General features: G+C 38.8%; 1 long non-coding RNA gene and 1 pseudogene across 1 annotated transcript; one reads left to right on the top strand and one right to left on the bottom strand.

Annotated features, from left to right (window-relative positions):
• Positions 1 to 3,448: 3,448 nt before the first annotated feature.
• On the top strand, positions 3,449 to 27,943 carry LOC141549447 (uncharacterized). Its single transcript, XR_012484362.1, has 3 exons — positions 3,449 to 3,810; positions 26,783 to 26,881; positions 27,810 to 27,943. It is a non-coding gene; the product is annotated as an uncharacterized LOC141549447 (long non-coding RNA).
• Positions 9,854 to 12,723, bottom strand: LOC141549445 (DNA ligase 1 pseudogene; annotated as a pseudogene).

Here is a 27,943-nt window from a genome sequence, read left to right as displayed (position 1 = left end):
CTACTCCACCATTTTCTTAGAATTCTCCATGACATATTCTTATAAATTTAATACAATTTTTATATCTTTTGGAAATGAGGTCTTTATCAAAAATACTGGCTGTAAATTTTTCCCTCAGCTTCGCACTTCCCTTCTAATCTTGTGTATGTTGATTTTGTTTGTGCAAAACTTTTTAAATTTAAAGTTATCAGAGTTGTCCACTTGGCATTTCATATTGTTCTCTAGTTCTTCTTTGGTCATAAATTCCTCCCTTCTCCAAAGATCTGACGGTTAAATTATCTCTTGGTTTACCAATTTGCTTATAGTATCACCCTTATACCTAAATCATGTACAATACAGCATAAATGTAAAAGTAATAAAGACAAATATATAAAAAGTAGGGGGAAAGTCATTTTAATAGAGAGAAAACAAGGGTATATAAGATATACAAAGTATAAATATAAAGTTATAAATACAAATTGTTTGTCCTTCATTCTTGAAGGACCATGACATTAGGGAGATGATGCTATGATATGCAAGTGAATTGGATTTAAGTGAGGGAGGATTGTACAAGGTCATCTGCCTTGCTTTCCCTTCCCAGATCTATTTATTTAGTTAGTTGTTTTTTTTTTTTGTTTTTGTTTTTGTTTTTTACTCAATTGCTACCTACCTTTAATCATTGAATAGGTATGGATTCAGTCAAATTGAGACCTGCTTGAAGACCTTAGCTTAAAAAGATCAAGATCTCCCATTGCATCCAGGGCCACCTCCATTCATCTTGATCTGTTTGGAGCCACTGGACCCAGATGGCTCTAGAAGGGAAAGTGAGACAACTACCTTTGCACAGCACCTCCTCACTAAATCCCTTTCACTTACATGCCATGCCATCACCTCCCTGATATCACTGTCCTCTCCTAGAATGAAGGAAAAAACAATGACAACAATAAATAAAAATGTATAAAATACAGTTCAATGCAAAATAGTCTGGGAGAGAAGGTAATAGGAGGAAAGGGGAAATCAGGAAAGGTCATGCAAAAAATGGTGGTTGGGTTGTATTTTAAAGAAGCAAGGAATTCTAGATCAAGATAAAGTAAATTCCAGGAAAATTTTAGATACAGCCACAGAAAAAAACACTGGGATTGGATGATGGAGTATCCTATGTGAAGAATGGAAAAAAGGACATTTTGGTTCACTCACAACCAAATGCAGAAGAGGGAACAATAATCAGTAAGTCTGGAGAGATCAATTGAGATGAGATTATGTAAGCTTTTGCAAGTTAAACTATTTGATCCTGCAGACTAAATAGTTTTTATTTAGAGAATCATATGATTAGATATGAACTCAATGAATCATGCTTCTTTTTTTTTAAATAGTTTTTATTTACCAGATATATGCATGGATAATTTTACAACATTGACAATTGCCAAACCTTTTGTTCTAATTTTTCCCCTCCTACCCGCCCCCCCAGATGGCAGATTGACCAATACATGTTAAATATGCTAAATTGAAAATGGCCACATCCATCAGAATTGATCATCACATAGTATCGTTGTTTAAGTATATAATGATCTCCTGGTCCTGTTCATTTCACTCAGCATCAGTTCATGTAAGTCTCTCCAGGCATTTTTCTGAAATCATCCTGTTGGTCATTTCTTAAGGAATCATGTTTCACATAGAATGGATTGGAATGGTGAGTAGAGGTTCATATAGTCAGATTTGAGCTTAAGGAAAAATGGTTTTGTGGGAGTATATCAAGAAATTGAAATGATGAAAGTTTAAAGCAATAAAAGTTCCAATTTAGGAAGCTATTCCAATATTCTAGAGAAAAGATAATGAGGACCAGAACTTAGATGTTAAAGAATGGGCATGATGCAGGAATACTTGTGAAGGTAGAAATGGATTTGTGAGAAATTGACAACTGAAATTTTGACCTTGAGAACCTGGGAAAATAGTGATACCTTTAACAGGGGAAATAGAGAAGTTTGATAGATGGGAACATTCATAGAGAAACAATAAATTTTGTTGAGTAAATATGTCTCTAGAATACAGTATTTGCCAAATTTAACGTTCTAGATAGAAGTTATTACTATCAAAGTGCTTTATAAACATTATCACATTTTTATCCTCACAGCAACCATGGGAGGTAAATCAGCTGAAGGTCAGCTAAGATACATCAACAGTGCTTTAATGAGTAGATCGGTCAGTAGATTGGTCAGTATAACTATATGATAATTATTTTTATTCAAAATTTCAATCACTCCAATGGCACCAAAACAGTAATCCTAGCTGCTCACATTTTGATATTTTCTAAATTTAATTTAGAATGAAAAACAACTTCTGAACAATATATTCTTCTTAGTGTCACTTAGAAAAATAATGAAATTGCAGCTTTCAAGCCTCAGTACCTGGGCTCAAGTCTAATTAGCATCATCAACTTTAGACAATTCAGTTGCAGAAGAAGAAAGGAGAAGGAGAAGGAGGAAGAGGAGGAGGAGGAGGAGGAGAGGAAGACTAGATCATTTTGAAGGTTCTTTTCATTACACATTTAGGTGATATGTAAAATTAAGCATATTAAACAAATGACTTCCTTTAAAAAATTTTTTTATTTTCCAATTATCAAGCAACTATTTTTCCCTCCTAATTCCTCTTCCCTACTACCACTTACTAGAAGAAAAGAGAAGAGGAGAAAGGAGAGAAGAGAGAGGGGAGAGAGAGAAGGAAAGAGGGAAGAAAGAAAGAGACAGAAACAGAGGACAAAGAACTAGAAAATAAAAGGATGCCTCTCAATTGAGTAATGGCTTAATAAATTGTATTGTATAAACCTGAATAATGAAATGGTTTCAGAGACAAATCAGAAGACTTATATGAACTGTTTGAATTGATACAGAATAAAATGAATAGGCTAAGGAGAATAATTTGTTCAAGCATAAAATTGTAAAAACAACTTTGGAAAACTTAAGAACTTTTATAAGCACAATGACCAACCTTGATTTCAGAGGAAACATGTAGAAATTTGTTTTGCATAACCATAAGTGATCTTTCTCTCTTTCTCCCTCCCCCTCCCCTTCTCTCCCCCTCCCTCTCCCTCTCTTTCTCTCTCATACACACACATATGGAAAATTCTAACAAAACAGCATAAAGGACACTCTGGACCTAGAAAACTTGGCATCTAGTGGCGGTGAGAGTCCCCTATAAATGAATTTACAGGCCGAAAACCTAGATGGGTAAAAGATGTTTATTGCAAGGTTCAGAAGGAAGGTCAAGGTCTGGTTAGTAAAAGGCATTAGATAGAGGGAGAAATACACCAACAGCAGTGGCTGGGACGGAGAATCTCTGATGCAAAGCAACTTGGCTGGCATCTTTCAAATCTCTGACCAAAGATGATTCTAGCTTTGCTCTTTTTATCTGCTTGAAGAAGTAATGGGCGGATTCCTGATTTTTGGTGTGCTTTTCAGATAGTTGGGTGTAAAGGGCTAGAACTGAGCAATGCACTTGGATAATGAAGCACGTGAGACTAATTGCCAATTGGACGGTTCCCTATTAACTTGTTTGAAGGTTGACCCTCCCCAGCTGTTCTGTGCTGACTTGATTGGTGGGACAAAGAGAGGGAAGTGACTTGTGTGGGAGGAGTAAGAGAAACTTGGGTGGTGGAACTCACGCTCACTCACACTCGTGACCTGGCATTGGAGGTGACGGTAAAGATCTAGAATAAAGACATTTAGTGGTCCTGACTCCTGCTGATTTCTGGGAAGACAGAGTTCCAGCATTTGGCGTCCAACGTGTGGCTGGCACCCTACTTCCACCGAAGTCCTCCTGTGACCAGGAGATTAGGTGAGTATTCTAATAGAAATAAGGAATTTACCTTGTTAAGGACTAAATCAGCAATCTCTAGTAACTGAGATGGGGCAGATGTTAGGTAAATCCTGGGCCTCAGCTGACCCTGCTCCAACCCCAGCCCCTGCCTCATCTAGAAATGCTATAGAGGATATAATTAAGATAATTGATGAGAAAAGTTTACTTGTTCCCATCCCACAAATGAATAATCTCTTACACTCATTGAGTCGCACGTCCCCTTGGTTCTTAAATGAAGAGAAACTACGTATAGATAAATGGAAGCTAGTGGGACTTGAAATGAAAGAATTTTACTCAAAAAATGGGCTTTGTCAAATTTTCCCAGAGGTATTTTATTTATACAACTTGATTCTATTAGACTTAAGCTATCGAGAAGAGTTTAGAAGAAGGAAAAGTTCTAAAAAGGCACTGAGAAGGAAGCATGAGGAACAAAAGATAGAAGATAGGCAAACTCAGGACATTGCCAGAGGGCAAGGGGATTTGAATGAGGAATCTGAGTGTGTTGACTCTGATTGTCCCGAAGAAATTTCAACCCCACCTAGAGAGCAGATTATTGATCAGCCCACATCAATTCCTCCTTCAGGGACGGAGGGAGGAGGAGTAGTGGGAGGGGCGGTGACATCATCAGCGCCCCCCCTCCTCCCACACAAAGCCCCCCCTCCCAACAACTGCCCACTCCTGTAACTAGATTAAAAAGAGGGCTTATTGAAGCAATTGAAAATGGAAAAGAAGTAGATAATGATTTCAAACTTCAAATTTTTCCCGTGATTCAACAGTATAATTCTGCAGGTCAAGAGAGTAGAAGATATGCCGATGCCACACCCAGAGAGTGCCTCCAAGTCCAATACCCAGACATGACCAATCAGCCAGGAAGCCATCTGAGGGGAGAAAGGGATTACACAATCAGTCAGCCAGGAACCAACATGATGGGAGAAAGGGACTACAATTAGGGAGGATAGAGTTGTATGCAGCTGGGACAATTGAGATACCCCCTGGAGAGGTGAAATCTGTTCCTCTCCAACCTATGGATCCCTGGCCTCCAGGCACAGTAGGCTTGACCATTTCACCTCCTGAGAGTACTTACAAGACAGTGTTCATTCATACTCTGATGTGGGAAACTGGGGAATGTGTAGATAATATCCCAGTCACTAACACAGGGAGACAATGTGTGACTTATCAACCAGGGGAAGTAGTAGCATCAGGTTTATTGATACAGACTCCTAATAAGCAACCTGGTGACAGTCACCCACGTTCTGACTCCAAGCAGAAAAACCCAGGAATATACTGGACAGCAGCTGTGACAGCTGACCGACCTATGCTCACCATCTATATAAATGGCATAGCATTAGAAGGACTGGTGGACACAGGTGCAGATCACACAGTCATTAGAGGTGCCAACTGGCCCAGTCACTGGCCAAAGAAAAAGGCAGACACCTACATGCATGAGGTAGGAGGATCAATAGCAGCTGAAGTTAGTGCTACCCCTTTAAGATGGGTATTTGAAGGTGAAACAGGAGTTTTTACTCCTTTTATAGTTGAAAAAATCCCCATCAATCTGTGGGGAAGAGACATTTTACAACAATTAGGGTTAAAAATGAGTACTTCGGTTTTTTAGGCAGGGCTGCTGTTGAAGGCCTGCCAACACTTTCACCTGTTCCTATCCAGTGGAAAACTGATACACCAGTGTGGATAGAAGAGTGGCCCTTAGGTAGCGATAAAATTCAGGCCTTACTAGATATAGTACAGGAACAACTTGACCAAGGACACTTACAACCTTCTCTAAGTCCTTGGAATTCCCCAGTATGTGTTGTAATAAAGAAATCTGGAAAATGGAGGATGTTGACTGATTTAAGAAAGGTAAATGAACAGATGGAAACTATGGGAACTCTTCAACCTGGACTTCCATCTCCTACTCAGTTGCCTAGAGAATGGCCTCTGTGGGTTATAGACATTAAGGATTGTTTCTATTCTATCCCTCTAGATAAGGAGGATATGAAAAGATTTGCCTTTTCAGTGCCCAGCGTTAACTTAGCTGAGCCTTATAAAAGATATGAATGGACAGTTTTGCCACAGGGAATGAAAAACAGCCCTACTATGTGTCAAATGTATGTTGCTGCTGCTCTTAGTCCAGTAAGAAAAGCATTTCCAAAAGTAATGTTATTACATTACATGGATGATATATTGGGATGTGCACCTGAGGAACAAATGTTAGAAGCATGTCTACAAAAAACCATAGAAATACTAAGGAATTATAAATTGCACATAGCTTCAGAAAAGATTCAAAGACATGCTCCTTTTCAATATTTAGGATATGAAGTATATCCTAAGGTGCTTACAGTACAAAAACTCTCCTTAAGAACAGAGAAGCTAAATACCTTAAATGACTTCCAGAAATTGATAGGAGATATCCAATGGATGCGTCCCGTGCTAGGCTTGACTACCTGTCAATTGCAACCATTATATGACATTTTAAGGGGAAACAGTGCTTTAAATTCACCACGCCAGCTTAAAAAAGAAGCTCAAGAGGCTTTGAGACAAGTTGAACTGGCTTTATCCAATGTGGTTGAAAGAGTCACTCAAAAACTCTTGGAAATATCAGTTTTTGCTACACAAGAGGCCCCCACAGCAGTCCTTCATCAAGGAGACAGTGTGATAGAGTGGGTGAACCTCCCAGCACAACCAGAACAAAGCCTTATTCCTTACCCAGTGCTTGTGGCTAGAATTTTATTAAAGGCCATTAAACGAGCAGTACAATTATCTGGGACAAGACCTGACAAAATATACACCTTTTATACTAATGCACAAGTTAATGTGTGCTGCGAAACCATCCCAGAGTGGCAAATTTTATTAACCATGGCTCCAAATTTTGCACACGGGTCTCCATTAAAGATAACCAGACTGCTACATAATTGGCAATGGATTCTTGAAGAAAAGGTTTCTAAAGTTCCTCTTAAAGGACCAACTATCTTTACACATGCATCCAATCATAATATTTGCGCTGTGTATTCTCATGACTTAACTATAAAGAGAGTAATCAGAACTCCTTTTCAGTCCACTCAGCAGAATGAATTGTATGCAATCATTCTAGCTCTTGCTTATTATCCGGGAGACATAAATATAATATCTGATTCAGCCTATTCAGTAGGTGTGGTACAAAGAATTGCCACAGCCCAAATAAAATTTGTAGCCTCCAATATATATCAGCTCTTTAAAGAGCTTCAAGAGCAAGTGAGAAAGCATCCAGGTAAGATTTATATTTTGCATGTCCACTCCCATAGTGGACTTCCAGGTCCTATTTTTGATGGTAATTCAAAGGCAGATAGCCTTCTAACCATGCTGGCCAGTACTCCTTTATTTCAAAAAGCACAAGAGTCTCATTCTAAATATCATCAGGCTGCTCGAGCTTTACGTTTGCAGTTTGGGATAACAAGAGAAGAAGCTAGGAGCATAGTAAAAGCCTGTACAGCTTGCCCTCCTTTCCATGCTCCTACACTCCTTCCAGGAAGAACCCTCATGGTTTGATACCTAATGAAATTTGGCAAATGGATGTGACCCATTATAAATCTTTTGATCGTCTATCTTTTATCCACGTCGTGGTAGACACTTTTTCAGGATTCACATTTGCAATGCCAGCAGCAAAAGAGACAGCCAGAGTGGTCACTGAATTCCTTATACAAGCATTTGCAATTATGGGTGAGCCACAAGCAATAAAAACAGACAATGGACCTGCATATACATCTAAACATTTTACACACTTCTGTGCACAGTATAAGATTTTACATACCACGGGCATACCCTTTAATCCTCAAGGGCAGGCAATAGTAGAGAGAAGAAACAGAGATATTAAGACACTCCTCCAAAAACAAAAGAAAGGGGGAGCCACGGGTAACCCTAGAGAACTTCTAAATTTAGTTCTCTATACCATTAAATTTTAATTTTTGACAAAGATGCACTGGCTCCAGCAGAGAGGTGTCCAGTGAGAGCAGCTCCACTGTCTTTAGATAATGGCCAAGTGATGTGGAGAGACCCAGAAAGTGGTGAATGGAAGGGACCAGATAGATTAACTGCTTGGGGGAGAGGGTTTGCTTGTATCTCCACAGATGGAGAAGGAATCAGATGGGTGCCAACGAGCCGTATTCGCCTTGTCCATCGGAGAGAGACAGAGCAGACCCTTGAAACAAAGGAGAAGGCCCAAGAAACATTGGGTGGTTCCATTGCTGACTGTGCCCACCACTGAAAGAACCTGGCAGTTATGGCGTTTGACCCATGGACATCAAAAACTGTTGGACTTGAAAACCCTCAGGAATCATTGGATTCTCTGAGACATCATACGACTATTGTAGGACTTGAAAGTCTCAGGAATCATTGGATTCTCTGAGACATCATACGACTATTGTAGGACTTGAAAGTCTCAGGAATCATTGGATTCTCTGAGACATCATAAGACTATTGTAGGTCTGAAAGTCCTCAGGAATCATTGGATTCTCTGAGGCATCATAAGACTATTGTAGGACTTGAAAGTCTCAGGAATCATTGGATTCTCTGAGACATCATAAGACTATTGTAGGTCTGAAAGTCCTCAGGAATCATTGGATTCTCTGAGACATCATAAGACTGTTGTAGGACTGAAATCCTCAGGAATCATTGGATTCTCTGAGACATCATAAGACTATTGTAGGACTGAAATCCTCAGGAATCATTGGATTCTCTGAGGCATCATAAGACTGTTGTAGGACTGAAATCCTCAGGAATCATTGGATTCTCTGAGGCATCATAAGACTGTTGTAGGACTGAAATCCTCAGGAATCATTGGATTCTCTGAGGCATCATAAGACTGTTGCTAGACTTCAAAACCTTGTGGGGATCATTGGATTCCCCAACAGTGAAGCAATGGACAATAGACTGGTTTTGGACTATCTCTTGGTTGCTGAAGAAGGGGTATGTGTGTCTGGTGTTTACATACCCTCCTTCTAGGACTTCTGGAAATCTCTTACAATACCATGTTGATTTATATTGTTTGTTATATCACTACTTGCATGTACAATTCCTGTTTGTTACACCACATCGAGTCTGCACTGACTGTGGGGAGAGTCACCACTAATAGCCTCTGCCTTATTGCTATGTGCTTGTGTAATAACTCCCATGCTGATGGGTTTGTGCATACTTGTCTCTAATTTTAAAGGCCCTTCAATCCAGAAACCCGCTAGCAAATCCCCACTTCTCTTTGGTGCTTTTCATCTCCCTTCCTGAGATGTCAGGGAGGGCGTGATTATCTCCTATTTAGTGCTTTCATCTCCCCTCCTGAAAAGTCAGGGATGGCGCGACCTCCTGTGGTCTAAAACAAAAGAAAGCGGGAGATGTAAAGGGCTAGAACTGAGCAATGCACTTGGATAATGAAGCACGTGAGACTAATTGCCAATTGGACGGTTCCCTATTAACTTGTTTGAAGGTTGACCCTCCCCAGCTGTTCTGTGCTGACTTGATTGGTGGGACAAAGAGAGGGAAGTGACTTGTGTGGGAGGAGTAAGAGAAACTTGGGTGGTGGAACTCAAGCTCACTCACACTCGTGACCTGGCGTTGGAGGTGACGGTAAAGATCTAGAATAAAGACATTTAGTGGTCCTGACTGATTTAGTGATTCTGGAAAGATAGAGTTCCAGCAGTTGGGGGTTGGGTTATCCAAGCCAGCTCAGATCTCCTGGGGGGGGCTGGGTACAAGCCCAAATCTTGTATCAAAGGTAGATCAGACAAGGAATCTTAGAGGGGCTATGCCCACAACAATTTTCTTCTCCATTTCATTTTACAGATAAGGATACTGAATCTATTAAGGTCAAATTTCTCGGCCAGGATCATATAGCTAGGTAGCATCTGAGACCAGAATTTGTGAGAAAAAAATAAAGAGGTAAAATAGGTACTAGGAATGGTAAATATGAAATAAATTTGGGAGAGCGTATAGTTAACAAGGAAAGAGGTTTATTTTTTTTGGTTTTTTTTTTTTTGGGGGAAGACCCAAAGTTTTATTGGTTATTGGTAGCACCCAAGCTCTGCTCCCCAAGGTCAGCTGGGGGGGCTAATAGAAATCTTCAAGCCCAAAGTCGAAGGACTCAGAGTCCTGCTGGTTCTGAATCTGTTGCTGCTCCTCAAACAGCCAGGCCACCTGAGCACTAGAAGTTGCCTCTTCTGGTTTCATGTCTTCTCAAACTTGGACAAATTGGGGGAAGTGCAGGGAGATGCCCTTGTTGCTCTCCACCAAGCCTCGGGTTGCTGAATAGATGGAGAGACCGAGAGATCAGCACATTTGACCTCCCACACAGTGGTCGGCTGAAGCCGGTGGTCAGGGGGTACGGCCCCTTCAGCCCCACATAGGAAGGAGGAGCAGGAATCACGAGAGCCTGGAGGCTCTGACAAAGTTCCTCCAATTTTTCCTCGCGGAAGCCTGTGCCCAGTTTGCAGATGGCCTGGAATTCTTCACTGTACTTATCGAAGGCCGCCAGCAGGAAGCCCCCGTAGCGCCCGGCCAGCTTTCCCTGGCCCAGATAGGCCCGATCACCCAGGTCCAGGGTGTCGCCCACGCCTTTCAGGTAGTCCTTCTTCGGCTTGAGCCAGTTGTGGGATCTCTTGGCAATCTCATAGGTGGCGTTGGTTTCAAGGGTCTTGACCATGAGGCCCTCACAGGATCTCTCACTGCCTGCTCCAGGAAGTCGGCGATCTGCTCCATGTCCTTCGAGTCCAGAGACGTGGTAAAAACGAACTCGCCCTCTGTCTCGATGAAGTTCTCTCGGAGCAGCTGCCGCCTCCGGGACAGCGGCTCCAGGGACTGCCCGTTGAGGTAGATGAGGTCGAAGGCATGCAGACACACTTGGACCTGGATCTGTCTCCTCCACTTCCTTGCGCTTTCGGGGGCTGAGCACCGGTCCCAGGCCACGGCCTCCCGAGTCCAGGGTGCAGGAGACAACGGAGGGACGCTTCATCTTGAGTGCGTGGCTGATGATGTCCGGGTACCGGCCCGTGTCGTCCTCTTGGTTGCGGCTGAATATCTTCACGTCCCCGTTGGCCAGGACGTGGATCTGTGCTCTCTGCCCATCATACTTGTATTCACACGTGAAGGCCGACTCCTCAAAGCACTTCAGCACCATCCTGATGCCCGGGGTGGGGTGGGCCAGCATGGGCTTCAGGGGTACCCCTGGGGTCAGCTGGCAGTGCTGGGGCAGCTGGTCCAGGCCATGCTTGAGCAGGGCGGGGACGATCAGGTCCAAGTCGGGCACCTCATAGAAGGTTTGCTTCAGGATCAGTCCTTTTTTTCTCGAGCCAGGACTTTCTGGCTTCTGCTGACTTGCCCTTCCCAGCATCCACCACGGCAGGGGGGAACTCTTGGCCAGGGGGGTGTGAGGCTCACGGCCTGAGCGAGCGCAGCCAGCACCGACAGCCAGGTGAGTCCCAGGCGCAGCCGCCCACTCAGGGCCCTGGCGATGAAGCGGGCCTCTGAGTGGCGGCAGGCCATAAGCTTGTTCATGGCTATCTTTGATGTGAAGACGCTGCCCCTGAGGCGGGCAATGTCCCGGAGCTTGCTCAGAACCCCTGCGGCCGTCAGGTGGGGCAGGGGCAGCAAGGGGCTCTGGGTGCTGCAGCTGACCTCCACCACCAGCCCCACGTCCCCCAGTTCTGCCATCTCAGCCCGCATGGTGTCCAGCTGCCGCCCTGTGGCTTCAGCCACAGCCTTGAGGAGGACACCGTCCCCCACGCCGAGCTCCAGGCTGTGCTGGGGGGGGGGGGGGGCAGCTGGTTCAGACTCAGGTAGAGGACCGGAAGAATGTCGGAGGGGGACAGGGCGACCAGAGAGCGCAGAGTCTCCACCATCCGGAGCCGAGCAAAGACTTCCTCGATTTTCTCAAAGATTTGCGCCACAACGAGGTAGGAGATCCTCTGGCCAGGCTTCCAGCAGGCGTCATTGACGGGGTGATAGCCGCTCTTCCTCCGGTTGTAGGCCGTTGGGTCCGGGGCCGTGCTGGACGTCTCCTCTGCGGCCTTCCCGCCTCAGCGTCCTGCGGGGCCTGCTTTGTCGCTGCTGGTTTTCGGGGGGGAGGGGAGGGGGAGAGGAAGAAATTGCAGAAGGCCTTGGGTGCTTCGCTGGGCGCCTTGGGGTTGGGGGGGGGGTCTCGGTGGGTGCCTTGGCTGCTTGCGTGGGCGCCTTGGTGTGAGCTTTGGGCGCCGGGGTGGCGCCCTAGCGTGTTCCTTGGGGGAAGCTTTGGGTGTCTTGGTGCAGGCGCCAGTGGATGCCTTGGGCGTGCACCTCGGCGGGCACCTGTCCTTCCCTCGCCTCTTCAGCCGCCTCCCCCAAGGCCTCTGGGGGAGGCTGGTCCCCCCTCTCAGCCTCGGGGATCGGCAGGGGCCGCTCTGGGCTCCTTCCCGCACTCTTACCTCCCTCCCTCTTGTGCCTCTTGGGCTCACTGCCCTCCGGGTCATCGGAAAGCTCCTGTGGCTTCCGCTTCTGTATCTGTTTCCGGGCTGTGCGGCGCTTGGGGATCCAGGCCGGGTAGAATATGCTGTTGGGGCGCCAGTATGAGGGGGAGTGGCTGGAGCTGGCCGGGGAGGGACCGCTGAGCTCCTCCTGTCGGGGGGCTGCGCGGGCCGCCTCCTCGGGCTCCTCGTGGGCCTCCTCGCCTTCGCCGCCCAGGACTCGGGGCGTCCTCCTGGCCAGCCGCTTCACTGGTGACTCGCCCTCCGACTCCGCGCCATTCCTCTCCTTCAAGGCAGCGTTGGAGGCTGGCTCTCTTTCCCTGCTGCTTTTGGGGGGCTCCTCCGGCTTCTTCACCTTGTCCTCGCTCGTAGGCTGGAAAAACGACTTGATGGATCTCTGCATGGTGGCTCCGGGGGCTCCTCTCTGCTGCCTCGTCCTTAGGCAACTCTGCCGAGACTCCACCAGAGTTTTCTTTTTTTAACAATTAACAAGGGAGGGGCAGCTAGGTGGTGCAGTAGATAGAGCACCCGCCCTGAATTCAGGAGTTCAAATCTGGTCTCAGACACTTAACACTTCCTAGCTGTGTGACCCTGGGCAAGTCACTTAACCCCAGCCTCAGAAAAAGGGGAAAAAAAAGAAAACAATTAACAAGGGAAAAGACAAGTTTCCTAGTGAAAATTAATTAGGAGAAAGGGAATATACCATGGTGTGGGAGTATACATTGACTGGCAGGCTAAATCCATATAGGAGTTTTGCACCCAGAAAGAGTTAGCTAGCTATAATAAAGAGAACACATGGGGGAATGAAGCATGGGGAGGAAGGGATGGGAAGAAAGATACCAAAAGTGAAATGTTGTAGTAGGCTAACCCAAAAGGAATTTTGCAAAGATGGTTTAGGCCTGGGCAGAGCAATGGGGGAAATTTAACCTTAGGGGATTTGACTTCATAACTTGGTTTTGTGATTGGATACAGAAAGGTGGGGTTACCCAACACCTTCACTGGGAGGTGGGACTGACCCCCATCAATACTCTTCCCTGAGTGCATCAGGGAGTAATCTTATCAGTACTTCAGGCTTTTTCTGCTAATCCTATCTAGTTACCCTGGACCTCATCCCTGTAGATCGTGTCTTTTCTTGTACTTCATAGAAAGAATGTATCTGAAAATGTTATGCTCCTGTTCTTTCTTACGCTTAATAGAGGGGGAAAAAAGGAAAAAAAGTGCAATTACTGAGAGGGAAATACCCTTTTTTTATACTTATGGTTTTTCTTCTTCAGGTATAGTCACAGGATCACACATTGTCAGAGGAGGAAGGATTCATCTAATTTAAACATTAGCAAACTATAACCCAGGGATCAGATTTGGTCTTTGCCTTTTTGCATACATCCCAGGCATTAAAAACCATCATCAGAGTTATAACTAAAGTTACATTACAAAAATTTTAAAAGTTGGTTTTAAAGACATTTTAGAGTTATATTTTATGTATTTTTTAACATTGAGTTACTTTTATGCATTCATTCAATAAGCTTTTATTAAGAATTTAGCATGTCCCAGGCCCAATACAGGTATACAAAGATAGAAATGAAAGTCTCTGCTCTCAACGATGTCAAATTCATTTTGGATATAGAGAGGTGGATGGAGTAGAGAGCTGGAATATATGTAAACAAACAGACATAGACATGCAGCCCTCCAAGGAGGAAGTATTCTTCCTCTTCCATTGGTCCTAATTATACCTCTGATTAGAATCCATATACTTGAGAAGGTATTAGAGGTTAAGAATCCAGAAAAATTAACCACTAAAAAGGGGTGGAAAAGAATTCCATAGGTAATGAATAATTGGTAACTTAATCTTGTCACTGTAAAGCAGAATTAGTTCAACGGAACACTAGGATAGGTTTAAATCAGCTAAATCCAATCTATGGATAAGATAATGAAATGTATTAAATCGATATAGTCTTCACATTTGATGATTTTTTTATTTTAAACTCTTCAGTATTTATCTAAGAAAAGAAAAATAAATTAATTTCATACTAAATCAGACCAAATCTAAAAAAGGGATAGTTGCTTTTAGAAGCAGTTCCTTTAAAAGTTTTACAGATAAAGACTGGACCCATGATTTCATTAGAGTAAGAAAGCTCCCTCTAGCAGTGAAGGCAGACATCCTCTCTGGGACTTATAATTCTAGACTGCTGAGGGATTAAGAAATTTGGCCAAAGTCACATAGAAAACATATGACAGAAATATAACTTGAAATCAGCCCTTTGTCCATTTAACCCATGATGCTTACTCAATGTCAATTTTAAATATCCCTTTTAACTTCAAAAAAAGTTGAGGTATATCTATGCAGATTTCAATAAAGGCATCAAGATTCTGTAAGGAACATTGGACTGGGAGTTGTGTTCTGTATTCTAATCTCAATTCTGCCACTACAATGTGACCTGGATGAGTCATTTTATAATTAACAGACCTGTTTGCTGTTCTCTAGAAAGGGCTGGGATAAACTAATCTCAAATAGTTTCAGTGCTAAAATAATTAAATTTACTTATTTTTGTCTTTAACATGCAATATGGTCATCAGCTAAGTATCTTTTCTTATATAACTTTTTTGCTTAGAATGCTCTTCTTACCACGTCAATCCATTTGTCTCCCTTCTACATTTGCTTGGGAATCCTCGACAACTCCTAAGGCCTGGCTCAAATGTCACTTCTTCTGGTTTTATTTACTAAGTGAAAATGGCACCAGGATAGGGAGTTTTGGGGACTCCTTTCTGGCAGGGTAGAGATTATCTGTAAAAGAATTTAGGGACCCGAAAATCTAGATTGATAAGAGGTTTATTATGTGGATAGAAGTAACGTTAGAAATCCTGACAGAGAGGCATAAAGTCTGGTTAGGAAATAGGTGAGGGTAAAAAGAGTATGGCACTGGAAAGAGTATTCCAGTGGACAGAGGCTCCTTGGCATCCCAAGCATGGCATGTTTGGAACCTCTGCAAAGAGAGGGTTTTGGTTTGGTTCTTTTATAATAGGAGTTTTGGCTACAAGCTGAAGGGGACTCATGAGTGGAGTCCCAAATTGGCTCCTTGCTGGCTCCAGCTTGAGCTGGAATTTGAATTGAATTTAATGAGTTTCAGGACTGAGCCTACCCCACCCAGATAACAAAGATGAAACTGTTCCTTGGGTCCCTCACCAAGGCAATTGAAGGAGATTTTCTCCTTTAAGGATTTTTAGAGTTTCAGGGTCCCCTCTTCAGAAGCACTTCCTAAGATAAAAATATAAGTTGTATCCTAAAGATATCTTAAGCCCAACTTGAACTCAACTTTTCTTCCAGATGTAACTCTCTTATTTCTTCTATTGAATGTACCCCAATCTTTCCCATATGGCTTAACATTCATCCTTGACTTTGCATCTTTCCTTACCCTATATCTGCAATTAGTAGTTTTATAGATTCTATCTCTACAGAGTCTCTCTCATTTATTCCCCCTTCTCTTGACATAGCTACCACCATAATTTAGTCTTTTATCACCTCTTTCATAAACTACTACAATAGCCTCCTGATTGGTCTCCCTGAACCAAATGTTTCCTCTCCCCAATTTGTTCCACATACAGCTGAATTTCCACAGATTTGATTATATCAAGCATATACTACACTCAAATCATATTATTACCTCTAGGGTCAAATGAACATATGTGTGTTTAGGATTTAAAGCCCTTCACAATCTGTTTCCAACCTAATTTCTTAGATTTATTACCTTCTATATAATTCTTCCCCACACTCTAAGACTTGGCCAAACTAATATTTTTACTATTTTTCACATACAACAATCTGTGTCCTAAAACGTTCTCTTTCCTCACTTCTACTCTTTAAAATCCCTAGTTTCCTTTGAAGAGGTACAAACTCCTCTTTTAAATGAGGCGCTAGCTGATTTTCCCATATCCTAATGTATACTCCCCCAACATTTTTTTTTTTTTTTTTTTTTACTTTTTATAGGGCAGCTAGGTGACACAGTGGATAGTCACTGGCTCTGGATCTAGGAAGACCCGAGTTCAAATTCAGCCTCATACATTCCGTAATAGTGTGACCCTGGGCAAGTCACTGAAACCTAATTGCCTTCTCCTAAAAAATTATATTGTATGTATTGTGTATATAGTATATAAGGAGTTTAGAATTGAACCTGGAATCACTTCAAGTCAGGATGACTTGAGTTCAAGTACTGCTTCAAATGTTTATTAGCTAAATCATCTTAAGCATATCCTTCTTTTCTTGCATCTTTAGTTTTGTCATCTGCAAAATGAGGATAATAATATGATCTCATTTACATGGGTATGTGAGAATCAGATGAAATCAAATATACAAAATGTCTTGCAGACCTTAAAGTTCTATGTCAATATTAGCCTTTAATAATAATGATTATTAGTGGTAATACTGGTCTATATTTTACATTTATGTTCTATATTATATTCATATGTTACATTATATTTATATTATATTATTTTCACATTCTACATTTTTATTTCTATGCATATTTATTGTCTTCTGCTAATAGCTATAAGTCCATTGTGGGTAGGGACTATTTCATTTCTGTCTTTAGTGCCTAGACCAGTGTCTTGAATACCAATTGTTGAGTAATTTCAGTGCTGTCCAGCTACTCATAATCTCATTTGGGGTTTTCTTGCCAAAGATAGTGGAATGATTTGGCATTTCTTTCTCCAGGTCATTTTACAGATAAGGACTAAGGCAAACAGGTTTAAGTGACTGATCCAGGATCACCCAGCTATTAAGTGTCTTAGATCAGATTTGAATTCATAAAGATGAGTTTTCCTGATTTCAAGCCTAGCACTCCTCCCACATTACTACCTAGATGCCCTGTCTTAAATGCGATGGGCACATAACAAATACTTCTCGATTATTTTATTAATTTATTGCTCAAGAAATACAAGAGACAAGCATCTGAGAATATAATGATAAAGGATAAAAGAGGAAAAAGTTCCAGGGACAAAGCCTGAGGGAAATTTAAAAAAAACAAAAAATCACAGGAAATAAAATAACAAAGAGGCTAGAAAAGAAGAAAAATGAGTAAAAAATATTAAAAGGTCAGAATAAAACAAAAAACAAAAATAAAATCATGTAGGAAAGGAAACCAAAATTTTTTTTGAAGAAAAAAAGACATTGTACAAACTCTCCAGAGATAATAGATATTAACAAACTCAAAAATTGTTCTTAATAGAATTATAATTTTCAAAAGACAATACGAGCAATTAAAGTAGGTGAGAACTTGAAGGCTTCAACTCAGGATTAAAACACTACCACAAAAATTAAAGTAGAAAAAATATTGAATATATGATAATCTCTCTAAGGAAGTAGTGGTTGTTTTAAGAGAATAACAGCTTTTAGATAATGCTTAAGTGAAAGAAAATTTGGCAGAAGCAAAAGATAATGACTTTAAAAAAGAGTACATCTCCCAATGTTCCTTCCTCTATTCTCTTTTCGTCTCTTTCTAAATTATCTCTTCAGTTCCTTAGGATTAAGTTATCTCTATGCAAATGAGTCCCTTATCACAAAGCCAGCCTTACTCTCTTGAGCTCCATTCCCACATCACCAACTCCCTTTTGGATGTCTCATAGGCATCTCAGATTCCACATGTCTAAAATAAAACTACTGATTTTTCCCTCAAAAGAGAAAGACCTTCAAATGTAAAGAGTATCAGTTCAAGTAACTGATTACTACTCCATTGTCATGAGAAATCAAGAAAAGAATAGAATAGAATAGAATAATCCAAAAAGTGAAGGCACTGAAGATAAAAGCCTAAATAGCATTATGAGAGTTAAACCTAATAATTGAGAGCAAAAAAATGGAGGAATTAAATTATAATTCTTAAAGGTCTTGTAAACTATTGACAATCATATGAAAGATTGCTCCAAATCACTAATGAGAGAAATGCAAATCAAAGCAATGTTGAGGTTTCATCTTACAGCCAATAAACTGACAGATGTAACCAAAAAAAAAAAAAAAAGGAAATCATCAGTAATAGAGAGGTTGGTGGGCCGGGAGTCACATTAATACTTGGTTGGTGGATCTCTGAAGTGGCCTGAACATTCTAAAAAAAGTATAATTTTGGATTATGCCAAGTGATTACCGTATTCATGCCTTTTGATCAGATATCCCCTATTAGGCATATAACTCAATGGAAAACAAAGACAGAAAGAAATTTCCTTACATCAAAAAATTCATAGTAGCACTTTTAAAAGACTTGAAACAGAATATGTGCCCACTGATTTGGGAATGCTAAAGACATTTTCATATGTTTCATTTGTAATGGAATCTTATTATGCCTTAAGACATGACAAATATGAAGAATTCAAAATATGAGAAGGCTTCAGAAGGACTTGATGCAAAGGGAAGTAAGCAGAACCAAAAAAAAAAAAAAAAAAAAAAAAAAAAAAAAAAAAAAAAGCAGTATATACAATAAATAGCTAGAACAAAAGGGAATTAAACTGATTGTTGCATGATTACAAAACACAAACAGTGCCAGGAAGTATGTCAGAAAATGTGCCTTCTTCACTGAATATGAGTATAGAATATTGCATAAATTGTCAGGCATGGCCATTGTGTTAGTTTATTATTTTTCTGAACTATTTTTTTCTCTCTTTTTTTAGTCTTTGCTACAAGATATAGTTTGCTGAAGAAATGAAAATGAAGATATAGATTTGAAAATGTATGTGATATGAAAATTAAAAACATCAACAAACTTAATAAAGAATTTTAAAGTAAAAAATATTGAAATGAAAAGCTATAAGGTTTTTTGTTTTGTTTTGATATTTTAAGAAAGGAAATGAAAGGGCATTTGGAAGCTGGGAATTTGGAAGACTTCAAAAGGGAAGTTAGAGCATCACTGAAAACAAATACTGTATAATCATAATTTTTTCTTATCTATTATGATATGGTGTGAAGAATACAAAATATGGAGTCAGAGAACTTAGTCATATCTACCATATACTTATTCATTATGTCTCTGATTGAGTGACTTATAACTTTAATTCTTGGACTATATCACTAAATTACTTAGAGTCCAGATGGACTGCTTGATTGTTTACATGGCTTGGATGAGCAGGGAGTCACCAACTTCTTCTGGTAAGATGGAAGACTTGTAAGTTTTAACTATCATCATGGGAATTATTGACTTGGGCTTCATGGAGCACAAGGAGAGTCTAATGGACCATAAACTGTAAACCTGGGAGGGGGAGGAGTATTCAACTAGTAGAAGTCCTTGCCCAGATTTTACTTTCTATCAGAGAAGATATACATATTCATGTGTAGGTAAATATAAAATAGATATAGATAATTTCTGAGGTACAATACACCAGCAACAGGGAGAAGGAAAACAGGAAAAGCTTCCTATAGAAAAAAAAAAAAAGTAGCAATTTTAGGCAGTTGGAATTTTAAGCAACAGAAGAGAGGTATAATGGTATATATGAGGAACAGGAAGAAATGGAGTAGTGGATCAATGAAATAGATTAGATTTACAAGATATAATAGTAATTACTATAGTGATGTAGTAGTGTTTGATAAATCCAAAGACTCCAGATTCTGGGTAAGATATGACAAAAATTGCTGAAAATTTGGAAAATAGTACGGCAGAAACTAGGCATTGGCCATTCTAACATCCTATACCAAAATAGGGTTAAAATGGGTACATGATTTAAACATAAATGGTAATACTATAAGCAAATTAGGAGAACAAGAGATAATTTACCTCTCAGATCTGTGGAGAAGGAAGGAATTTATGGCCAAAGAAGAACTAGAGAACGTTATGAAATGCAAAATGGATAATTTTGATTATATTAAAAAGATTTTGTACAAACAAAACCAATGTGGCCAAGATTAGAAGGGAAGTAGAAAATTGGGGGAGGGATTTCTACAATATATATAGAGTTGACTCAAATTTATTAGAATACAAGCCATTCTCCAACTGACAAATAGTCAAAGGATACAAACAGACAGTTTTTAGATGAAAATGTTAAAACCATTTTTAGTCATATGAAAAAATACTCTAAATCACTATTGATTGGAGAAAATCAAATTAAGACAACTCTGAGGTAATACTATGTACTTCTCAGATTATCTAAGATAACAGGAAAAGATAATGAGATAATGATAAATGCTAGATACAGGAAGAATGTCAACATGGATTGGTTATAGTGTATATGAACAAAAGCAATGGATAATAAAACTAGAAAAAAACTGGAAATAAAACTAGAGGGCTCATTGGGAAGTGCTCTAAATAATAAAGAAATTTAGCTTTGATCCAAGGTGTGATATAAAGAGCTGCTAGTATTAGTTGAATGACACAATCACACTTTGGTAGCTATGCAAATGATGAACTGGAAAGGACAGGGACTTGAAACAGGGAAATCAATTAGGAAGCCGTGTGAATAGGAAGAAGAGGACAGAATTAAAAAAAAAAAAAATCTGTGCAGGTAAAAATTCTGTTTGGGAATGTGTAGTAAGAGATAGTGGGGCACTTAGAAGTATCTAGAAAAAAATTGATCTTATTCTTTAATGATTGTTAAGATCCCTTTCAGCTCTAAACTCATAACTTTGGACTGCCACATAAAATATCTTTAATTAACATGAATTGAAATTGTAGGCAGGAAATAGGAAAAGAAGTAAGGTGTAAATGAAAAACTTAGTAAAAATGAAAAGCTGTAGTATAAACTGGAAAAGGAAAAATCAGTCATCCTGATCTGCGTCTGGCCACTGGATCCAGATTGTTTTGGAGGGGAAAGTGAGGCAGGTAACCTTGTACAGCCCTCTCTCACTTATGCATGGCATTATTTCCCTGATGGCATGGTCCTCTTAAAGAATAAAGGACAAACAACAAGAAGGAAACAGAGCCAGAGTGATGAAGCCACTAGTCCAAGTTTACAAAGATAGGAAATTGCAGAGGTGGGATTAAAAATGAAGTATGAAGTCTTAAATGTATTATTCTTTCTGCTGCTCCACACTGCCTCTCCTTGAGGATGGCAAGAAGAGATACCTTTGTCAGTGACTGCTAAGTTATCCCCTGCTTATGCACAATTAAAAGAAAAGAAAAAAAAAAAAAAAGATCAGGGCTTGTAACATTTTAAGATTTTAATCTTGTGGATTTTAAAAATATTGAAAACGTTTATTCTTTACAAAATTCTTTGGACCTCTTATGGAGGTAGCATAAAAAAAAAAAAAAAAATCTAAAAAGCCAAAAACTATCTAACTATAGTAACTCCAGAACAATATATGAGTTATTTCTTGAATTTTGCTGAACTAGAATGGGACTTTCTCCTCATCCTTTTCAAATATATCTTTATAGAATCTTTGAATTTCAGAAGGAAATTTATGCTATGAACTCAGAATAACGTCTGAAACTCTATAGACTAGCAGTTGGTGGATGTCTTCTGCTAGGTAACTTCTCAGGAAGTTTCAGAGGCTGGGCTTCGATTTCCTATACTAATGTGGACAAGTAGTGAAATGACTTTCTTGTATTTAGAAAGTAATACATTTAGAAATGGAACCTAGGTTTTCTTGTCAAAAGATTTGAAATCCTCCAAATTCCTGCTTTCTAGCATGATTTTAAACTTTGTTTAAATGTTTAATTTCAGCCTTTGTAACTTTTTTTTTTTTTTTTTTTTTTTTTTAAGTATTCTTTGATATTCACATCCTTTATCCTTAAAGGAATCCCTGTTCTAATAATTCAGGCTTTGGTCAGTTTCAAGAAGGTTTTCATAAGAATCTTGACTGAACTTAACCATCTTTTCTTTTGGTTCTTTTTTTCCTTTTTGCAGGCAAAATCCTATAACTAAAAAAAAAAAAAAAAATTCAATTACTTCATTAATATTTTTTTGCTTTCCATTTACAAGTAAAAACAATTTTTAACATTTGTTTTTAATTTTAAGTTCCAATTCTTCCTTTTAAGGTATTTTCTGCAGTTTATTTTTGTGTCTCTTTTAGCATTTGTCCTACTCTGTTTTTAAGGTGTTTTTTAAAGTACATTTTTGTGTCTCCTTTACTAAGCTATTAATCCTTTTTTCACAATTCTTGATTCATTGTGAGTTATCTTTCATGTTTACTTCTTTATGCTTCTTTTGAGTATTGTATTCGAAAATGTAACTTTCTATTCAGCTCTGCTCTTTTCATTAGGAATGCTTGAAAGTCCTCTATTTCATTTAATATTAATTTTTTGCTCTGAAGGGATTATATTCAGTTTTGTTGGGCATGTAATTTTTGCTTGTAATTCTAGATTCTTAGCCTTCTGAAATATATCACATGCCAAGCACTAGTGCTCTGATACTTTGTGAAAGCAGCTGAATCTTGTGAGCTTGACTTCATGATATTTGGTTCTAGCATATCATCTCAATTGATAATTTCTTAAAATATGATGTCTAGATGATTTTTTATCATGGTTTTCAGGTAGTCCAAAAATTCTTAAAATATCTTTCTTCAATTTATTTTCCAGATCTGTTGTTTTTCCAATGAGAGAATTCACATTTTCTTCTATTTAAAAACAATTAATTTTATTTAATTGTTCTTGATGTCTCACTAATTCATTAGCTTCAATTTGCTCAATACTAATTTTTAAGTAATTACTTTCTTCAGTGAACTTTTGTACCACTTTTTCCATTCAGCCAATCCTGCTTTTAAAGGAATTCATTTCTTCAGTATTTTTGTGCCTCTTTTTACCAAACTTGACTCTCTTCTCATGATTTTCTTGTATTACTCTCATTTCTTTTCTAAAATTTTCCTCTCATTTTTGATTTTTAAAATCTTTTTTGTGATGGTCTTGTGTCCAATTCATATTTTTCTTCAAGGCTCTGTTAGTAAATGTTTTGACATCTTGTCTTTCTTCTTTTGAGTTTGTGTCAAAATCATAACTTTTTCATGGTTAGATTTTGTTGTTGTTGTTGGATCAATTTTTCTAACCCTATTTCTGGACTTTTAACTTTGTTAAAGTTGGCCTGTGCTTCTTGAGCTGGGAACGGTACTGTTCTAAACTTCAGGTATTTTCAGAGCCAATTCTGAGTAACTTATAAGCACTTTGGTGCTTTTAAGATCTAAGGAGACATCATCATTGTTCTCCTGGTCTCTACTCTTGTCTGTAAGTGACCACAGGCACTCTTTTCTGTCCTGGGACTTTGATCAGGTTCCTTATTCCCTTCTAACTACAACCTTCATTATGCTAGTGTTCCTCCTTACTCTGGGACTATGACCCAAAATTACATATGGGCAATGCAACAGAGGCTGCTCCCCCACCTCTACCAACAGAGTCCCCTATTATTTCCTGATCAGCTGTCCAAGCTCTTACCATTTATAGTACTATTGATTTCAGTTTTCCTCAACACCTGCTGCTAACTTGCTGGGGAAAGACCTGTATCATTCCACTTTCACTTCAGTGAGACAGTCCTTTACTGCTGATCTTCTAACTTATTTTGGACTAGAATATTTGTTTCACATCATCTATTTTTCTTAGTTTTCCTGCTCGAAGAATTTGAAGTGTTATTTTAAAATTGTTTGGAGGGAATTTTAGAAAGATTTGGTAAGTCTCTGCCTTTACTCTGCCAACTTGGCTTCCCTAGAGAAAGTGTTCTCTGTCCCATCCCTTTATTTTTTTTAAATAGGGAAGTAGTCTCAGAGAGATAAAGTCGCTTGCCTAAGTTAATTAGATTTACCATATACTAAAGTTTTCACAAAGAAAATGACACAGACTAGTTAGGCATAAGTCAATCATACTTTTATTTGATGTGTGTTGCTCATAGAAAGGAAGATATAAGAGCTTATTTTGAATTACTTTGGGGGAAATAACTGGGAACCCAGGAACAAAGAATATAATTGAAACATGGCCATTAGATCAGTATCCAGAGCCTGGGGTATAATGGTCTTTCTTCCATAAGAGGAAGCAGGATGGGCATCAGGGATGGTCAACCATTGGGATGGTCTTTAGATTGTGCCCATTCAGATTCTAGCAGGTTTTTCACTTTTTCCATCATGGTAAACCTTTGTAAGTCAAAGCATCTCACATTTTCATTTTATATAGAAATATACTTAATCTTACATCTTTACTGCCCACTCCCTCCCCTTGAGGTCATAGGTGGGATCCATATGAAGAACTATTAGGAACAATTAGAAAAGAATTGTATGTCTTTTGTAAGATTTTTTGCATGAGGATGTAAAAATCAAAGAACAAAGAACAGGTAGGAAATATAGTTGTAGAGTGTCTGTTACATTTTCAGTATAGATCATGGGCTACACAGTGATTCTGAATTTGTTTTTATGTAGTCCATTCTTTTGTTTCCTTGTTAATATCTGAGATTGTGGTTTGATTTAATATTTATTAAATATCTATTCTCTGTATGCTAATGTATACATCTGAATCTGATGTATAATTTCATCTGAAAATGAAAAAATAAGGCAGCTAACATTGTCATATGCTTCAAATCAGGCAGGAAGAATGAGTGAGAAAAGAGTAGTAGGTTTTCATGGTTATTAATAAACTGAAAGGGATAGCCTGTGGTATTAGAAAGGATTCTGAATGTGGAGTCAAGAAAGACCTGGTTTTAGGCTTGGCTCTGACATTTATTATTACCTTGGGGCTCATCTATAAAGAGGAAATGATGGGATCATAAATACTTTCAATGTCCCATCTCATAGAGTTGTAAGAGGAGTAAAAAAAGTGAAGGATTTGAGGCCATGGAAAGATTTCTGATGTTAAATGTAGCTTGAGTAATCAAGATGGGAATTATATATCTTAAAATAGCATGAAGTAAATCGATTAAAGGTTAAAGGCATTTATTGATAGCAAAAAAAAAAAAAAAAAAAAAAAAAAAAATGGAGGTAGGGGCTAGGCCATTTGCCTGAGAAGTTTGGCAAGAAGATTGATGTGGCTTGGCCAATATTTATAAGAAGAAAGGGAAACAACAATAAAAATGGAAAGCTGATGTCTTTGAAGAAGGTCAAAAGTAAAAAGAGGGAATATTAAAAAAGGAAAAATATAACTTGTCCCCATGAGATTAATTTTGAATAGGTTACTGAGTGATCTCTTTACATTTCTTGTTGTAGATAATTTTTTGCAGGTTGTCTCCCTCAATAGACTATACGTTTCATGAGGGCAGGGGCTGTTTTTGACTTTCTTTTTTATCTTAGGTACTTAACACAATGAGCAACACTTTTACCCATGCTTGTTGACTTGACAACAACACAATTCTTAAATGGGAGAACCATGATTCAAACCTAAGTCTTATGAATCCAAATTCCAAACCATACTCGAGTTCCAGATGGGCCAGTGCAGATTTTATCAGTGCAGATGGAGAAAAATAATCTCAAAATTTCATTCCCATGGGACAATTCTAATTGGAATCTGAGTCTAAAGAACTATTTTTTTTGGCTTTGATGATAAAGCTACTTTTCGTTTCTCTATATTTTTGTTCTTCCAGAATGATATCCTTTATTTAGTCAGATGTTTGGTTTTGCTAGGTTCCCCACTCCCCGATTCCCTCCCTCTCTTTGGGTAAAAGCAAATATTTCTTTCTAGGATATCCTTCACATAGTCGATTCACAATTAATCAGTTTTCTCCATAGTTAAGCAAAGATTTCACAAAGCTTTCACTGGAAAGGTTTGTTTTCTGTTTATCAGAGGCCAACTGAAAAAGCTAATGTCCCTTCCCCTCCTTACCCCTACCTTTTTTTCTCAGCTATTTTCTTTAGACAGAGATAAAGATATTAACCTGGGCTTCCAATCACTTCTCACTGAAATGAATAAAACAAATACTACCTGCTTGGAACTACCAACAGGCTCTTTGGACAAAATGCTCTAATTTCCTACCAGTAAGTTTCTACTTAATCATAAGGTGGTAATGAGGAATGGAAATAAAAAACAGATGTTTAATGAGGAAAATGGAGTCTAAGTCTTAGACTAGATTAGTGGTTCTCAAACTTTTGTTCTCAGTATCCCTTTATATTATAAAAATTTGTTGAGGATCTGTCCAAAGAAGTTTTTGTTTTGTGGATTATATTTATAGATATTTACCATATAGAAATAAAAACTAATTTTGAATTTATAGAAAGGATTTCAGAGACTCTCAGGATTTTTTGGACCACACTTCTAAAACCACTAAATTAGATCAATCTTCTCTCCACTATACCTTGCTGCCTTTGCTTGGATACTATGTTAATAGTATCCTTGGATATTTGGATACTATGGATACTAAAATTACATTTTAACTTGCATGAACATTGGAAGGGGAAAAATGAGGTGGAGTATATAACTTGTCTCTGAGACCTCTTTGGAATAGGCTATGAATATATATATATATATATGATCTTATTTATTGGGAACATGTATATGTGTGTATATTTGATGAGATAGTAATAATAAAAATGTGTTATATATTCCTAAAAATTATAATTTTTTGTTGCTTTTTAGAAACATGCCAGAGAAATGTCTCTGACTTTTTTTTTCTTCCTTGCTCTTTTCTAGTCCTTTAAAGAATGCTGTGAAAAGTTCTATAACTCACTACTGGAAGATGTTTGCTTTTCTGAAGAGGCAGAGGCCATTAGAAAACTCATAAATACTTGGGTAAAAGAGAAGACTGAAGCTCATAAATTTATCTTTTTATGTTGCCTATTAGTTATTTTTTTTTTAGGAATATCCATATTGGTTGCTACATCTTTATTGAACTATAAAACCTCAGAGGCTTTCTGGTCCTAATTGCATCTCACCAAGGATCTCTTTCTTAAAAGACCTGCAAAGGATCTCTCAATTTTTCTTGAAAGTAATGCTTTATCCTATGAAGTGACCCATTCCAATTTCATAATCCATAAAAAAAAAAAGTCATCATTAAAAAGAACTCCAAAATATTTCTGTATTTTTTTTACCCTAGCATGGTCTTACATTTTTCATCCATATCACAGACATCTAATGGTTTCTGGCACTACCAGTGATCAAATATAGTGATGCCAGTATAGAATCCTAGAGCTCTACCATATTTTTCCTATCCTGTTTTACCACAGTCATTTTTTTAAACACTGATACTCATGTCATGTCCTCCATTCCAGACAACCTTATGCTGAAGTACTGGCACACAATCATCCCTTTCCCACTTTCTAAATTTTGCTTACTTTTTTGGTCCGTACTAGGGTATAGCCTATATTCTTGTACTGCTTTTTAGTCACAGAATGCTTCAGAGTTTTTCCAATTGATTGTGCCCAACATATTATTGATTTATCAGATTGCATGTTTGCATCTTTCCTGTATTTATTGATGAAAAGGGAAACAAATGTATAAACAAATATAAGTTAAAGTACTATGCTAAGTGCTTTCCAAGTATTACTTCATTTGATATTAGTAGCAAAATTGTGATGTAGATGCCATTATGATCCTCATTCTACAGATAAGGAAACTGAGGCAGGGAAAAGTTAGCTGTAATTTGCCCAGGATCATTGGACATTCATTTCAATGTCTAGCAATGTCTAGGAATGAAACCTATTCTCTAAATTTCTTAAAGATAAAGTTTTAGAGGCTCTTCCTAAAGATTCAGTGAATCCACTTAGCCTGCTGATCTTTGTGACCACCAACTTTAAAATGCAATGGAAGGATAATCTTGCCTCTATGAAGATTCCCTGAGAAGTCATCAAGTCA

The sequence above is a fragment of the Sminthopsis crassicaudata genome, chromosome 1 (genome assembly GCF_048593235.1).
Source record: "Sminthopsis crassicaudata isolate SCR6 chromosome 1, ASM4859323v1, whole genome shotgun sequence".
In the NCBI taxonomy this organism is placed as follows: domain Eukaryota; kingdom Metazoa; phylum Chordata; class Mammalia; order Dasyuromorphia; family Dasyuridae; genus Sminthopsis; species Sminthopsis crassicaudata.
The sequence above is the reverse complement of the archived record's forward strand: the minus strand, read 5'-3'. Positions and strand labels throughout refer to the sequence as shown.